The 8,964-nt window shown below is 39.7% G+C and overlaps 1 pseudogene; it reads right to left on the minus strand.

Moving 5' to 3' along the window:
• Positions 1-4,991: 4,991 nt before the first annotated feature.
• LOC118882440 lies at positions 4,992-5,302 on the minus strand (annotated as a pseudogene).
• Positions 5,303-8,964: the final 3,662 nt, after the last annotated feature.

Below are 8,964 nucleotides of genomic sequence, written 5' to 3' on the forward strand. Positions count from 1 at the left end.
TTAACTTGTTACTGCAGCTTGGCCTAGCCTTTCCTGACTAATGCACCATTTCTGATCTGTTTTGTATATCTTCAGTATTGTGGCCGATATCTCATTTGCCACTAGTGGGAGCATAAATTAATACAACTTTTCTGGGAGACAATTTGGCAGTGTGTATATATGAAAAGCCCTAAATAAGTGTATTGTCTTTGACTCAGAAATTTCACTTCTAGGAATTTATCCTAAGGAAATAATTGGACAAGTTCAGAAAGTTGTATGGATAAAGAGGATATTCATCACATAAAATGGTGAGAAGTTGGATCAGCCTAAATATCCCACAACAGCAAATTGGTTAAATAAATTGTGATTCGGCTCTACAATAGAGCGCTATCTGCTGCCGGTGGCACGGATTTATTGACATAGAAAGAGAGCTACGTTCTGTTGTAGTGCAGGGGATGCATAATGTGAGCCCATCTTTGTTAAAAAAGTTATGTATACTTGCATGAAGAAAGTCTATGTGATAGTCTGCAAGCACTTAGCAATGGAAATTTCTGGGTATGGAATCTCAGGTGGTTTAATCTTTATTGTGTTTATTTTGCCTCTCTATTTAAATGTTTCCCTCAGTGATTTTGTATCATGTATAATTAAAAACTAAAGGCGAGAAGAAAGTGACTGTGTGATCTTGGACACATTAACCTCTAAGGGTCATGATTTCCTTATCTGTGAAACAGGCACGAGGGTACCCACTTCCTTGGGTTGTTGTGAGGATTCAGTTAGATCACGTGTTATGAAGCACCTGGCACCTGCCAGGCCCTCAAAACCCATAACCACCGTTATCAGTTATCCCTGAGCTAAGGACCCGTAGAGGTGGGTTGGTTCATTAATTAATCCATCCATCTATCCATTCATTCAGTAAGCGTGCCCTGAAACCCACTGTGCGTGTGGCGACGTGCTGGAAAAAGATAACAGTGATGATAAGAATAGCAAATACTTACATGGCACTTAGTGGGGCCAGGCACCACTGCAAGCATTTAATCTACACCATAACCCTATGAGAGGGTACCATTCTTAGCTCTGTTTTATAAGGCACAGAGAGGTCAAGTGACCTATCTAAAGTCACCAAGTTGGGAGGACACAGAGCCAGGCAGTCGGGCTCCAGAGTCCACGGTCAGCCCCTAGACTTCACCACTCCTCTGCTCGGTCCCACTTTGCTCCCAAGGCCGGCACATCAGGGCCAAGGAGGGAGGGTCCCTGCTGGGAGAGGAGCAGCCCCGGGCCAGAGATCTCAGAGCTAATCTAGACACTAGAGGGATGACAAGCAGGATGAGAGGATTTCTATTATTGTGAAGCTCCTGGGTGAGCGGAGGGATGGAGGTGTGACCGTGTTAGGGGAGGGGACATCATTGGACCCTGGTGCCCCGCCTGGCTCTTTGAACTCAGGCTCACAGGAAACTCAGACTGTAGGTGGGTGGGGGACACCAGCCTTCCTGGTGAGCTGGGTGGGAGCAAATAACCACAGTGATGGCCCGTAGGTACTGTGCTCACCATGGGCCAGGCATTGGGTGAAGCACGTTCATGCATGATCTCATTTAATCCTCATGATAGTTCTGAAATGATACTATTTTACAAAACAGGAAATTGAGGCTCTGGGGGTGGTGAGGGCCAGGGCCAAGTAAGTGGGAAGCCTAGATCTAAACAAAGGTCCTGAGCGATAGTCTTAACCACTCTGCTAAACGTCCCCTGGGGTGGGGCTCCTGCATCTCCCACCTGTCCTCACAGGGGTCCTGGAGACATTGGGGAGGTAGAAGACTTCCTCTCTCAGGCCCACCCTAGGCAGGGGTTGCTGTTTGGGTTTGCTGGGCCCAGCCACGGGACACTTTCATATCAGGGCAGCGGCAGGGGATGGCCTGGAGATCCCTGGGGTCAAATGGGGACCCAAGATGGAAGTAAGCTAGGGGAGGAGAACGGCAGAGAGCAGGCTGGAGGGAAAAGGACTAATGCTCCATCACCCACCGCCCGTGACTTGGGCCCCGCTCTGTGCCTGGAGCTGCACATGTGTTATCTCCTGCCAGCCTCACCACCATGCTGGGGGGATGGGGTTAGTCCCCTCACTTTACAGAAGAGGAAATGGAGGCTGAGGGTAGCTAATGGGACTTACCCAGGGTGCTACTGTGAGAATGGAGCTGATACTTGAGCCCAGGCCTGTTGACTCTGAAGCTGGAGTTCTCTCTGCACCAGCTGCCTCCACTCTGGGAGCCCACTGTCCCTGGCGGACAAGTTCTAAAGGGGAATCTACTGCTCCACCAGAGAGTGAGTGTGGATGAGGCTGGGTGGGGGACAGTAGCCCCTGAGTGGTGGTTGGGGGACCAGGTCTCCTCTGGGGCAGGGAAACACTTAACACTCCTATGACTCCCAATAGTTTGAGCCCCCAGAAGCAGGGGCTTTGTGCTGGTTTCTGAGATCTGCTGGTCTGACTTTCCACCAGGGTTTTCCTGGGGCAGCGAGCTCACCCTCAGAGCTGCATTACTACTTGAAACTTGTGAACGTTGCCTTGCATGAAAAAAAGGACTTCACAGACAAGGATAAGATTATTCTAGATTATCTAGGTGAGCCCAATGTAATCATCAGGGTCCTTAAAAGGTGGAAGAGTCAGAGATGTGATGACAGAAACAGGAGAGAGAGAGAGAGAGGGAGGGAGGGAGGGAGGGAGGAGGGGGAAGAGAGAGAGAGAGGGAGGGAGAGAGGGAGAGAGATGTTGCCTTTGACTTTGAAGATGGAGAAAGAAGGGGGCGAGGAATGCAGGCAGCCTCCAGAAGCCATCAAAGGCAAGGAAATGTTTTCTTCCTAGAGCCTCCAGAATAATGCAATCCTGCTGTCATCTTGATTTTAGTCTAGTGAAACAGCTTCGGACTTCTGACCGTCAGAACTGTAAGATAGTAAGTTTGTGTTGTTTTAAGCCACTAAGGTTGTGGTGATTTGTTATAGCAGCAATAGGACATTAATACTTTCGGTTAATATGATGCCATACATTTGTTTATTTTTATTTTTTTATAAGTTATTTCCCACCGATACTGGATTAAAAAAATTTAGGCTGCGCTGGGTCTTAGTTGCAGCATGTGGGATCTTTGTTGTGGCATGCATGCAGGATCTAGTTCCCCGACCAGGGATCGAACCCAGGCCCCCTGCATTGGGAGCACAGAGTCTTACCCACTGGACCACCAGGGAAGTCCCACATTTGTTTATTTTTTAATGTTAAACCAACTTGTATTCCTGGGCTAAACCTCATTTGGTCATGATATATTAGCCATTTAAAATATTGTCAGGTTGGATTTGCTAAAATTTTGTTTAGAATTTCATATCTATGCTCATGAGGGTTGTTGTTTTGTAGTTTTCTTTCTTATAATGTCTTTGGCTTTGTTATCAATCAGAGTAATGCTGGCCACTTAGAATGAGTTGGAAAGTATTTTTTCCTTTAATTTTCTGGAAGAGTTTTTGTTGAATTGATATTATGGCTTCCTTAAATACTTGCTAGAATTCTCCACTGAAATCATTTGATCCTGTAGTCTTTTTGTTGGAGGGTTTTTAACCATAAATTCTATTTATTTAACAGATATAGGGCTCTTCAGGTTATCTGTTTCTTTTCGAGTGAGCTTTGGTAGCTTGTGTTTCAAGGAATTTGTCCATTTCATCTAAGTTGTCAAGTTTATTTGCAGAAAACTGTTCATAATATTCCCTTATTCCTTTTAATATTAGTAGAATCTGTAGTGATGTCATTTCTCTCATTCCTGATATTGGTATTTTGTGTCTTTTCTCTTTTTTCCTTATCAGTCTAGCTAGAGATTTTATCAACTTTATTAATTTCTCTAAAGAATCTCTTTTGGGCTTTATTGATATTCTCTCTCTTTTTTTTTTTTTTTTGCTTTCTTTTTTGTTGATTTCTGCTCTAATCTTTATTATTTCCTTTCTAATGCTTACTTTGGGTTTAATTTGCTTCCCCCTATTTCTTTGTAAAAATTGAGGTATAATTGACATATAACATTATATTAGTTTCAGGGGTGCAGCATAATGATTAGATTTTTGTATATATTCCAAAATGATCACCACAATAAGTCTAGTTAACATCTGTCACCTTATATAGTTACAAATTTTTTTGTGATAAGAACTTTTAAGATTTACTCTCTTATTTTCAAATATGCAACACAGTATTATTATTATTATTATTATTATTATTATTATTTTGATACCAATCACTAGTATTTATTTCAGGATGATACTAAATTATAACCCTGTTAAACATCTATAGGATATTTTATTTTTGCAAAGACAGGTCCTTAAAAAATACCTGACATCATAATAATATAACACATATCAAAATTAGATTAAAAGTATAGGTCATTGCTCTCATTCACTCTGTCCTAGTGTTAAAGATGTTACAAAGATACACAGAATATGGCCTTGCTGTTCTCTTTTGGGGAAGCTATATTCAAGTTGACAAAAAGTACCCCTACATTTACAGACACAGGTGTTGTCAAAGGGGTCTTTCTCTGACTTTAGCAAAGAAAAACAGTCCAAATTGTATTCTTTATACTGCGTGCTTAACTACATCTTGTTTGGCATGTGGTATTATTATTCTCCTACTGGAGTAAGATCCTGCTTTCTCAAAGCCTTTCCCCCAACTTTTCTAGAAATAAAGCTTAAATATCATTTATTTCAAGCCTTCAAAATAAAATGTTATCCTCATATATACATGTACCAGGTTGGTATATTCATATATATCCTATCCAATTGCAGGCTAAGCAAAGACATGCATTTAGAGGTGTATTAATGTATTAAAGCAAACGACAACCCAACTTAATATCAAGAGAAGTTGTGACCTTCCATGTAGTGTTTGATAGAGAAAACACTGATTTTTGACACATTGTCTTATTTTATTCAAATACCAGCATGCTCATACATGGTCCAAGAACACCCAAATAATAAAGCAAATATAATCACATGTTAAAGATTGGTCTTCAAACATCATAGCCAACGATGCCACGCTTGCCTATGATCTCACCAACATAAACCCACATCCACACCTCAGTGGCCGCCAAACCATTCAGTAGAGCTTCCTTAACTGTGAGCTGTTTGAAGCTACTGGTTTGAGCACTACTGACAAATTTTTTCAAGCTCTGAATAGCTGTAGGGATCTCAGCAGGGATTGGAGGAACCAGCTCAACTTTGGCATAGTGCCAAAATGTGGCCACTCGAGCTTCAAGTAAGTCACAGCAGCGTTGACCAGTGCCAGGGCCTTCTCTGTGAAGTTACGGACAAACTGGGCCATGGTTCTAGGACAGAAAGTCCATTGCCCCCACTGGCTGGCTGAATGTCACCCCACAACACAGTATTATTAACTATAGTCACCATGCTGTACAGTACATCCCCAGGACTTATTTATTTTATGGCTGGAAATTTGTCCTTTTTGATTCTCTTCACCCATTTCCCCCTCTACCCCTCAGTTTCTTAAGGTAGAAAGTCAATGATCTGAGACCTTTCTTCTTTTCTAGTATCAGCATTTAATGCTATAAAGTTCCTCCTAAGTACTGTTATAGTGGCATACCACTAATTTTGTGTTTTTCTTTTGTGTTGTGTTTTCATTTTCATTTGGTTCAAAATACTTCATAATTTCCCTTTTGATTTCTTCTTTGACTCATGGGTTATTAAAAGTGTGCTATTTAGTTTCCAAGTATTTGGTGATTTTTCTCATATCTTTCTGTTATTGATTTCTAATTTAATTCCATTGTGGTCAGAGAACATTCTTTGTATGACTTGAATCCTTTTAAATTTATACAGACTTGTTTTATGACTCCATCTTTTAAAATTTCCATGGGTACTTGAAACTAATGCACAATCTGATGTTGCTGAGTGGAGTTTTCTATAAATGTCAATTAAGTCAAAGTTGTTTATAGTGTTATTCAAGTTTTCTATATCCTTAGTGATTTTCTCTCTACTTGTTCTAGCAAATGTTGAGAGAAGAATGTTGAAATCTCCAACTATAATTGTGGATTTGTCTGTTTCTCCTTGCAGTTCTATCCCTTTTTGCATCATGTATTTTGAAGCTCTGTTATTAGGTGCATAAACATTTTAGATTTTTATGTCCTCTGTATGAATTGACTCCTTTATTGTTATGGAATGAACTTTATCTCTGGTACTATTTTTGATCTGATAATCTACTTTGTCTGATATTAACACAGCTATGCCAGCTTTCTTTTTTTTAAGTGTCAGCATGGCATACTTTTTATATCCTTTTACTTTCAACTTTTTCACGTCTTTATATTGAACGTGTCTTTTTTGAGACGGCCTTTAGTTGGCTCTTGCTTTTTTATCCAATCTGACAGTCTCTGCCTTTTAATTGGAGTGTCTGGGTCACTTACATTTAATGTGATTATTTATGTTGTTAAGCTTAAGTCTGTCATCTTGTTATTTGTTTTATATTTGTCCCACCAGTTCTTTGTTTCTTTTTTAATATTTTTCTTTCTTCTTTTGGATTTTTTTTATGATGCTAATTTATCTCTATTGTTTGTTAGCTAAAATTTTTAGTTTTGTTATTTTAGTCATTATTTTAGGGTTTATAGTATATATCTTTAATTTATAACAGTTGACTTTCAAAGTACCACTTATGTAGAGTGTAAGACTCTTACAAGAGTGTGCTTCCATTTCCTATCTCTCAGCCATTATCTTATTGTTGTCATACATTTAACTTATTCAATATATATATATATAATAAACCCCACAATGTACATTGTTGTTGTTTTTGTTTAAATAATCAATTATTTAAAAAAGTGGTTTAAATAATATTAAAACTCATATATTTCCCTGTGTAGTTACTACTTCTGGTGTTTTTCATTCATTGAATCCATATTTCTATCTGGTATCATTTTCTTCTGACTGAAGGACTTCTTTTAATATTTCTTATAATGAAAGACTATTATTAATGAAATCTTTAAGCTCTTGTATGTCTGAAATAGTCTTTATTTTGTCTTTGTTTTGAAAGATATTTTTGCTTGGTTTAGAATTACAGATTAACCCCACTCTCTTCTTTTGGACACTCCAATTACACATATATTAGGCTACTTAAAGTTGTCTCACAGGTCATCGATACCCCCTTTAAATTCTTTTTGTTTTTCTTTCTGTGTTTCATTTTGGGTAGTTTCTATTGTTATGTCTTCAAGTTCTTTCATTTTTTTCTTCTGCAATGTCTAATCTGCCATTAATCCCACTCAGTGTATTTTTCACTTCAGATTGTGGTTTTCATCTTTATAAGTTTGATTTGGGTCTTTTTAATATCTTAAATGCTGCCACTTAACAATTTAAATATATAGACTACAGCTATAATAATGGTTTTAATGTCATTGTCTGCTAATTGTAACATCTGTGTGAGTTCTGGGTCAGTTTCAATTGATCAATTTTTCTCTTCATTATGGATCATATTTTCCTGCTCCTTTGCATGTTTGGTAATCTTTGATTAGGTGCCAAACATTGTGATTTTTACCTTTTTGGGTATTTTCACATCCCTTTGGGTACTCCAATTACACACACATTAGGTGTTTTTGTATTCCTCGTTATTTTTGTATTCTTATAAGTGTTCTGAACTCTGTTCTGGAATGCAATTTATTTGCAGGAAGAGTTTGATCCTTTTGGATTTTGCTTTTAATATTTGTCAGGTGGGAACAGAGTAGCATTTAGTCTAGGGATAATTATTCCTCACTGCTGAGGCAAGGTTCTTTTGAGTATTCTACCCAGTGCTGCATGAATTTTGAGGTTTTCTGGTTTTGGTGAGCACAGATGTTATTCCAGGTCCTGTAGGAGTCCTGGATGCCATTCCCTCTAATACCTTTGGACTGTTATTGGCCTGACCCTAGGTATTTTCCTTACACACACCTGCTGATCAGTACTCTGATGAAGACTTAAGGGGGCCCTCTCCAGATCTCCAGGGTTCTCTCTCTATGTGTGTCTCTCCTCTTGAGTACTCTGTCCTGCAAATTCTGGTTATCTTTGTCTCCCTGGTCTCTCGCTCCGCCTCCTCAATTCACAGGGCTTTCCAGGCATCACCTCCAGTCCCATTTTTTTTCTGCTGCATCCTGGAAACTTTCTCAAGGCAGTAAGCTAAGATGATTTTAAGGCTCACCTTGTTTGCTTCCTGTCTTTTAGGGATACTGTGTTTTCTGATGTCCAGTGTCTTGAAAACTATTGTTCCATCTGTTTTGTAACATTTATTTTTGCTGTTTCAGGTGGAAGGGTAAACTGGTCTCTAGTCCCTCATCTTGGATGGAAGCAGAAGTGTCTCCATGCCTTTCAACACCATCTATATGCTAATGTCTCCCACATTCACCCCTGAACTTCAGAGTCTTATATCCAACTTGGAATAGTCACGGCTAGCACCTCAAACTCACCATGTCCAAAATGGAACTCTTGATTCTCCTCTCACAAATCTCTCCTTTCTGTCTTCCTCATCCCAGAAAGTATTCACCCAGATGTTCAGGCAAAAAGCCTTGGTCTCATCCTCTTTTCTTCTCTTTCCCTCACATCCTATATCAGTACCTCAGAAACTCATTTAACCTTGACCTCCAAAATGTATCTCAAATCTGAGACCCTTTCATTACCCCTACTACTGATTAAAGCCACTGTCATTACTCATCTAGAATCTTGCATTAGGCTCCCAACTCCAAACTAACTGCTTTCATTTCTTAACTTCTTACAGTCTATTTTTCCTTCAGCAGCCAGTGAGCCCTTAAAGATGCTAGCCCCATCATGATCGTTCAAAACCCTCCAGTGTCTTCCTAACACTACTTAGGATAAAGTCCAAAGTCCTAATCACGGTGCACAGGACCCTCTAGGATATGACCTCCACCACCTCTCCCAACTCATCTCCCCTCTCTTCCTTGCTCAGTCCCCTTTGGCCACCCATCTTCTCACTGTTACTGGAACATGCCAAGGACCCCCCCT

Source organism: Balaenoptera musculus, chromosome 1, assembly GCF_009873245.2.
Source record: "Balaenoptera musculus isolate JJ_BM4_2016_0621 chromosome 1, mBalMus1.pri.v3, whole genome shotgun sequence".
Classification (NCBI taxonomy): Eukaryota; Metazoa; Chordata; class Mammalia; order Artiodactyla; family Balaenopteridae; genus Balaenoptera; species Balaenoptera musculus.